Raw genomic sequence first — 9106 nt, 5'->3', positions numbered from 1 at the left:
TATTCACGTTGCCCAGATTGAGTATTTTATTTCTTTGTAAAATTTGGTTGGAAAAAATAAAAGCAAAAACAAAACAAAACAAGTTCCGTGTTTGTGGAGAAGGTATTATGTTTTGTGCTGTTTTGCCCAACTTAGACATTTTATGCAGACCAAAAAAAGAAGGTTAGTGCTTTACCTGGAGAAACTTGTTATGTTTGTGGTAAACTATGAACATGCATATGATCATGCGGTCCTGTCTCATGATTTGTTCAAATAACACTTCAAGTGGGCTCTAAGTTCTTACATTTTGTTCATGAATGTAGATGTCTGTTGCTTGTCCTTTGAAGCATCAGAGCTATACTAGGCATGAAAGATTTTCAGGAGAAAAAAGTGATGATTTAACTGGAAATAGGTATATTTTGGTGTTTTTCCCTGAGGCAGAAAAGCTTTTGTACAAAGATTTTTATTTTTTTTTAATAAAAACATTTAAGAAGTTAGCACATTGTTTGATAATTATATATTGTTCATTTACTTACCTTCAATTACTTAGTATAACTTCTATTCTGATTCTACATCTTACTTGTTTATGAACACATACAGGTGTTTTTATGGATGAATTTATACTATTCTCAGTTTTATTTGTATTTATGCTTTACCTTCAGATTGTTGAGTAGTTTTTTCAGAAATACATGCCATAGGTTGTCCCTGGTATTTACTTTGGCAATGTTTACATGACAGTGTTTTTTTCCAGGAAAATGATGATGATTTGGTGTACACCCTCAGTTCTGCAAAACTTCAAGTTGGGATGTAAGTTTAGATCATGAAACGTATATAACAGTGTTAACACAGTTTTGTAGTTGAACTAATAATCATATCTCTCAACAGCACTAATTAATGTAGGCTCAATAACACAGTGATGCAGCTATGTTGCCTTCCAGTTCTCAGATAAAATAAATCTATGTTAATTTGTAGGTTTTTAAACAACATTTCATGGCAGAGTAGAATGGCAGAGCTACTACGAAACAAATCATGTTTTCAGTATTGACTAGCTCTAAGATATTGAGCAAGTCACTTAACCTGCAGTCTGAAATCTTGCAATAAGAACCAGAACTAGCCATGGTACACTGCAGAACTAATTAGGTACACAAAGGTAGATAATTTTATAACTAGCTGCTTTCTTAAGCTACATTTTGTGAAGACTCTCCAAGAAAGAGCTGAAAATAAAGCTAAAAATAAATGAAGAGAAATGAAAAGCTGGAATAAAACTTGACGATAGAACGTAAGTGCCCTGAAGAACAATGTAGGGAATGGCCAGAGACAGCTGCAGCCAATGAATCTCTTTTGAAAACTAGCCTTCAGATCTGATGAGTCTTTGCAAAACACAACAGAGGAAAAGAAACAGCCAAATTAATGTGAAGTTTCTTTTTGCTGTCTCATTCACAGACATAATTAAGTATTCCTCTATAGTAAGTAGTCCAAAGGCTATTCAAAGGAACAGTGGTTGGTTAGGGTTCCTTGGAAGTTATTTTGACTGCTAATGACTTCCTGAATAGACTCACCTCTGTGACCGGAGATTGTGACCGGAGATGATGATGTGTGCAGCAATGCAGTGTTAGAGAATATCTGTTAAGTTTTTCATTAAAAAAAAAAAAAAGTTGTTTTATGTAATGGCAGCTTTTGACCAAAATTTTAAAATTAATAAAGACCTTCCCCTGAGAGGGAACACTTAACTGCCTATTTAAGGCATTTTTGATGAATTTTGTGTTGCAAGAGTAGTGCAAACAAAGCCTTAGTCCTCAGTATATATGTGTAGTAACTACACTTAACTGAAAAAATAGCTCTTCCTTCCCTGTGTAGGTCTTTCTCTGTGTAGGTCTATAGTTGATGGTCTGCCAAAAAAAGTTGGAGTAACAGAAATTCTGTCAATCTGAGGGCATCTTTCCACCTGTAAATCAACTACACATTTAAATTACTTCCTTTCATAATCTATTAAAATAGTTTTGGCACAGCTGTTCTCAGTGCAATGTTTATTTCATAATTTCATTTCTTGTCTGCAATTCTTATTATTAAATCTTGAATGCTATTGAAGGAAGATTTGTATCTTATTCTGTGACTGACAAAAATAATCTGAAGTATATTTTAAAACTTAAATTGAGATGATTATCATTGTTATTTAACCCACTTGATGTGTTTACCATTTGGACATAACTGGAACAAGACTCTTTTCATGTGAAATTAACTACTTTTTAAATGATCTGTTGATGGTAAGGTTGTGCATGGAATTCCTTTGTCATTATTTCAAACTATATGGACCTGCTGTTCATCAGGAAATGCTGGGGCTTACTCCAAAATCACTGAAACATCACTTCTGAATTCACAGAAGGTGACAGAAAGCAATCAAAATCATTAAGACTTCTGTTTTTAGGCTGAAGACAACATATATGAAAAGAGTAGATGTAGCACATTGTAGCACTGTTAAATTCTGCATTTGGCAGGAAGAAACTGTAAAAACCATAAAATATTTTTGGCCAAATATCTATTGCACATTAAGAAATCAGTTTGCTTTTCTATATTTTTGAAATAATAGAATCATAGAAGCATTGAATCATCAAGGTTTGAAAAGACCTCTAAGATAATTTTGTCCAACTGTCCACCTACCACCAAGATTGCCATCTAAACCATGTCCTTCAGTGCAACATCCATAATTTCATGGACTCCTCCAGGGAAGCTGACCTCACCACTTTCTTGAGCAGTGCCCATTCCAGTGTCTCAACACTCTCTCTGACAAGAACTTCTTCCTAATATCTAACCTCCACCTCCCCTAGCACAACTTCAGGCCATGCCCTCTAGTCTTTTGTTTGTGATGTGGGAGAAGAGGCTGACCCCCACCACGTCACAGCCTCCTTTCAAGTAGCTATAGAGTGCTAAGGTCTTCCCTGAGCCTTCTGTTCTCCAGTCTGAACAATTCCACAGCTGCTTCTCAAAAGGACTTGTGTTCCAGATCCTTCACCAGCTTTGTTGCCCTTCTTTTAACACGCTTTAGGGCTTCAGTGTCCTTCTTATAGTGAGGGACCCAAAAGTGAAAATAGTATTCAATGCGCCACCTCACTAGTGCTCACTGCTTCTTGCCAGCTCACTGGATATTACTGAGATGAGCATGGCTCTGTCATTTTTACTTCTCCTTGCCCCTTCAAAATGTTTACATCCATTAATAATATTTATGCCCCCTGAGCTTTCATTTGTGGATGTTAATCAGTCCCATTCTCTTATATGTGAGATGCTCCAGACCATAATCATCTTTGTGGCCCTTTCACTAGACTCCCTCTTATAGTGCAGAGACTGCAATTGGACATAGTACTCCAGGTGTGGCCTTATCAAGGCTGTAAGGAAGAACTGCCTCCTCTAACCTAGCAACACTTCTAATGCAGACTAATAGGCTGTTGGCCTTCTTTATTGTATTACTGCTGGCTTGTGTTCACCTTGGTGTCCATCAGAACTCCCAGGATCCTTTCTAAAAAGTTTCTTTCCAGCTTGTTGACACCCAGTCTGCACTGTTTTATGATTTTATTTCTCTTCAGGTGGAGAGATTTGCTCTTTGTTTTGCTGAAGTATGCTATAAATAGGAGATATGAAAAATGATGCACATGTTCAAGCTTCATTCATGTCTAATTACAGTTATACCGAATAGTGGTGAATAAATTTGAATAAATTATCACTTTTTACAGAATGTTATAAGTATTCACAAGCCTCAACATCAGCTAGATCTGGGGATTCCTCATACCTGATTGCAAGAGCTAGAGTCTCTGACCAAGCTGAGGGTTCAGCTGCCACTTTATTCTTTTAAATTCAATCCATATCAAAACTGAGCACCTAACCCAGGGACACTCAGACACACATCTCCAGGCTCACCAGCCTGACTGTGGGTGTTGCAAGCACCAGCACAGCCCCTCTGCCTGACAGGCACTCTGCCCAGATCCCCTGCTCCAATGTGAGGTTTGACAGTGAATGCAACCCCTCCCCCCCACACACACCATGTGTTTTGGGGTAGAGACAGCACTAGCAGCCAGCACCAGGCACATGGGCTGTGACCTGAGGCTTCTGTAACATCACTCAGCCTAGTATCCCCCAGTGGCTGGTTTTAGGACAGACACCATTCCTGCACCAGTGGCAGTGGGAGTAGAAGACCCCACTGGCTCCAGTAGCTGTCACCAAAACCCAAGGGCACTCACGCTTTAGCCCAACTCTGGGCTAGAAGCTGGCACACAGTCGACTCAATGCTAGTTTCCCTAGAAGCCGGCACCAAGTTCCAGTAGCATGCATGTGGGGGATAGAGAGTGAGATTACACAAAGAGATAAAGTTAACAGAAGATTTAAAAAAAAGACAGAACAGACTGCAGTGATCTTGTGCAGAACTCAGCCAAACAAGCACACTGATCAGGCCCAGTTTTGCAGAAAACCAGCCCCTTTATGGCTATTCCTCATGTGTTTCTCCCTACTCCTCCTTACCCTAAATACCCTTTTTAGACTTTACACAGGCCCCTTCAAATGTTCTAAAACATCACATTTTTCTTGTCTCTCCCTTCTTACAATTTAAAAATTGCAGGCAGACTTCCAAAGCCTAAAGTATCTAAGGGACTATCAGTGTCTGGAGACTATTGGTATTTGCCATTGTCTTTCATCCCTTTTTTAACAGTTGTTTTGTCTCATCTTTATCAATTACCTCTTTATTTACTACCTTCTTTTCATTTAAAAGCTCCTTGAGTGAATTACCTTAATGAAATGGATACTCTTACCTTCTGCATGCTATTATAGTCACCATAATAACAGAGATGTATTTCTTTCAAAATACTGAATAGGTCTTGCTTAGCTCTGAAACCCCTGGGCTATTTCAAAGACGATACCCACTGGTCATCACATTCCAACCAGAATGTTATCTGCTGATAGTAAGATTATAATAAAATGCAAAGATTTACAACTCTGTACAGGCTTGTGGTAGTTTGAGGGGAACAAGACAGTTGCGAGGAGGCTACATCCGTTTAACTCATTATTGGTGTTTAGCATACAGTGAAATTTTTTTCCTAACAAAGAACAGATGCTGAACCTATTTTTATCCACTCCTGCAATCTGTTCCCACTGAGGAAACTCCTAACCCATGCTGGGTGACAAATACCTTAAATTTGTGTATTCTAGTTTACAGGGAAATAAATTTGCTTTATCTCCGTGCAAACAAGATTTTGGGCTTTTAAGTTTTTAACTTTTGTGTACTAACTCTATAGCACAGTTTCCTCTTCCTTTACCCCTTGTTCTGTAATTATTAATTATTATCTTAATTATATTAGTGGACAAAACTTCTGCCATTACTCTTGTATCATATTTCTATGTATTTTCTATGTGTCCTCATGATTTAATGCCTGGGAATTTTTCAAGCTCCTTTACACTTCCTACTACAGAGCTATAGGATTTTAAGAGTTGGAGGAGACCTAAGACTCCTCTAAAATTATTTTAGTCAGACCCGTGTATCTGCTTACCCTAATTGTTCATCCATGCTGTTTCTAATTTAAGCTTGCACAATCACCCTATCGTTTCCATGCTTACTAAACCAAGTCACCTTCCTCTTTTTGAATATATACAGCCTTTAAATCTTGAGCACCCATTTAATAAGATGTGAGTACCGGCATTAGGGATGAGAAAGGAACAGGGAGAAGACATGTTCATTGCCTTGATTTCTGGTGTACTTTCTTAAGTAAGTGTGCATGACAAAAAGAAAATATATAGTTAACTGAAATGTAAGGTGTTCAGACAGATATGAAACAGTTAATTATTTTAGTCAATATGTTCTCAGTCATTGAAAAATAAATATACTTTACATAAGAGAGCTACTTTGCTGAGATATTCCAAGGAGAAAAACTAGTTGTCAGAAGTTGCAATGAACATTTATTAAGATTTGCGGTTTAGTTGCCCTGTAAAAAAGTTTGATATTTGGAAAATGAAGCAATCCTACAGTATAATGAAAATAAAATTAAAAAAACACACCATAACAAGCACAACAAAAAACTCCCTCTAGTGAGGGAAAAAGAACAATTTTTTTTCGAGAATAAAAATTGATCTTTTTAATATTGGATGCCAAGGCACTGGGATAGCCAAAGTCCTTTGGAAGACCTTGCGCACAGGAAACCAAAGTAATTGTCAGTCACACTTGGATTGAAAGTTTTGGCAAAACTTGTGGTTTTCTTCAGAATGTTATGGCTTTGAAAAACCTTCAGTTTCCTGCATGAAATGTTCCATTGGGATCATTCAATTCCAGTGTAAGCAGAGATCTGGGCATAATCTAAATTACAAAAAGATTCTAAAACGCATCTGTGATTAAGAGATTACTACCATTTAGAACAGATCTTTAATCAGAGGTGATCAAAGAGTAAATACATGGTTAATATTATAACAAAAATGCAGTTCTTTTCACTTGACATTTTATCAAAGCATTAGCAGTATTTATAATTATCTATGTTAAAACTGATGTAAGTAATTATCAAAGCTTTGAAACATATAAATGGAACATTGGACCTAGCACTCAAGCTGTGCTGTTATCTCATAGTATATATACTACCTCAGCGTGGCTTTCATTTGCGAAAGACCAAGAGGTGATTTCCTTTGTATGTATATAAATAAAAAGAAAACAAGAAAAACACAATAATCCTGAATTGCAGAAGTACATAGCAGGAGACTGATAGAAAATCTTCTCTGTGAAGTCTCCATGACACAAGACACACAGGGACATAATGGGGCAAGATTATGAGGTCAAGGTGTAAAGTATGCCTGTTTATACAGGTACTCCCATCTGGTTGCCTTGACCAAGTCCATGGCAATGGCTTCTGCATGTATCCCTCTGTTCAACTGAGAAGTAAAGACTTGAACAGAGAAGAAGCTGGTCAGTGCAGCTTTAGCAAAACGGGTGATCACTGATGAGGAAAGGAGAACAATAAGCATTTTTTATATAGGGAAGATAAGTCATTCCTTTTAAGACAAATATTTTGTGTTTCAGGACAACACAGTACAATCTACATAAGGTCTTTTTGGTCTTCATTTGATTAAAGTGAATTTAAATCACTTGTAAGAGCATGAAATACCCAATGGCACCAAAAAATGCATTTTTATTTTAGAACAGATCTTGACTCACCGGTGCCTGGTTTCTAAGCTTTGACATGTGAAGACTAGTGAGACTTTTGACAAATAAAATGCTGCAGTGAAAAACGAGTTAATATACTTAAAGGCAAAACAGTGAGTATAATTAAAGCTTATTTCAGATATGCATTTCCCTTTGGTTGAGGGTTCAGTTTGTGCCAGCTATGACTGATTTCAAGAGCAAAAAACTGAGCCTGTGGCTGAACCTACCATCCAAATTACCACATTTGACTCACAGAGAGAATTCAGGATCATTGGAGCCTCATTCAAATTAACAAACATTAAGAAAGGAATAAAAGCAAACTATAATATTAGTGACTGTTCTCCTTTTTAATGGTGGCTAGTTTTCTTCATGGAGTATGTTTTGACTAAGTCATGATAGCTGAAAATGGGTCTGAGCTGCAATAGTTTTAGAAATGAGTTTTTGACTTCAGCCTGCTGATATCAGAAGTGAGCAAATCCAAAGATTGAATTTAGTCCTCTACAGATATACAAGTACTATAATTCTTTCTAACAGAAATGGTTTCCAATTAATTGCTTTGCTTGTTCTGGCACATGAAGCTATGTCTTGTATTATATGATTGCACTGTGGGTGCTGTCAAAAACTTTATGCTAAAAATTAGTAGGACTGAAATTTTCCATGGAAACATCAGAATCCATAGGCTGTAAAGTGTGGTATATGTAAGAATATATATTTATTTATAGATGGGTAAACAGATCATTTTAGAAACTTTACTGCAAGAGTTTGCTTTATGTATCCACATAACAGAGTCAACTAATGTAACATGAATGCCTAATCCAAACCAGTCAGTGAAATTCAAAATATGAATGTCCATTAAGAAGTGCTAATATAACTTATGAGTCCCAAATTTGTTTCAAGAGAACATGCTGAATTATTTCAGACAAGAAAATAATTCAAATAAATTTTATGACAATTTGAAAAGTCTAGAAAGGATAAAAATGATACATTTGTTGAAGTTATTCACTACAACTGAGTTCCTGAAATTGCATAGATACCTGGATCAGACTCAAAAAGCTTAGATTACAATTTCTTTAATGATTTAGGTAATTCAAAGTGGTGCTTTAAAACTCATTTGCTTAGAATTATACACAATATATCAACCTATTAGAATGCTTACAAGTTCAAAAACTTACTAGACTAGAAAACTACTCTATCGTTCTGAGAATTTCAAAAATATTTGCTCTTAAGGATATTTGCTATGTTAACACTGTAGAAAAAGTGGGACACCTGCTCCACAAATTATCTCCAAGTGAAGCCTGAAAATTTCAGTGCATTCAGCAAGACATAAGTAATTTATGTAATGATTTAATACATTTGTATCCTACCTGTGTATAGTTATTGTTGAAAAAGCTTCCCTGCTGACATTAACAGGTGCTTCTGTAGATAGTTTTCTTGAAGGCAGACCAAAAACAAACAATGAGCAGTAAAGTTCCTTCTGCCACAGGCAAAGATTTGCACTGCCAAACAAAGACTGAACAAGGACATTGGTATAAATGACAAATTTCATTTAAAAATCTCCATTATTTCCAGTTTGCTGAAATTTATCTTGTGCATACTGTGTCTTCCACTAAAACAGTCCTATTTATATTCTTCCTGGAGAATACCGCTCCAGAAATGCAGTGATATAGTCTCCCAGATTTCTCCGTGGAGAATGTTAAAATTCAAATGTGTACTATAATTTTCAGACTATTGCATTGTGATAGAGGAAGATACAGTATAGCTGATATGTTTGAAGGAAAATGTCTTTGATATTACATCATCTTGGGAAAATAATTACCTTTCTCTAGGATAATGACCATTAGTCATGTCTTTTATTCAAGATTTTTTTTAATTCCCCTAAAATATATTTTCTTAGTCTTGAGATTCACAGAAATTGGCCTAATGAAAATGTCTAGCTCCAGTAGTGTTGACGTCTTATTTAGATTC

The sequence above is a fragment of the Meleagris gallopavo genome, chromosome 1, assembly GCF_000146605.3.
Source record: "Meleagris gallopavo isolate NT-WF06-2002-E0010 breed Aviagen turkey brand Nicholas breeding stock chromosome 1, Turkey_5.1, whole genome shotgun sequence".
Classification (NCBI taxonomy): Eukaryota; Metazoa; Chordata; class Aves; order Galliformes; family Phasianidae; genus Meleagris; species Meleagris gallopavo.
Note: the sequence above shows the minus strand (reverse complement) of the source record.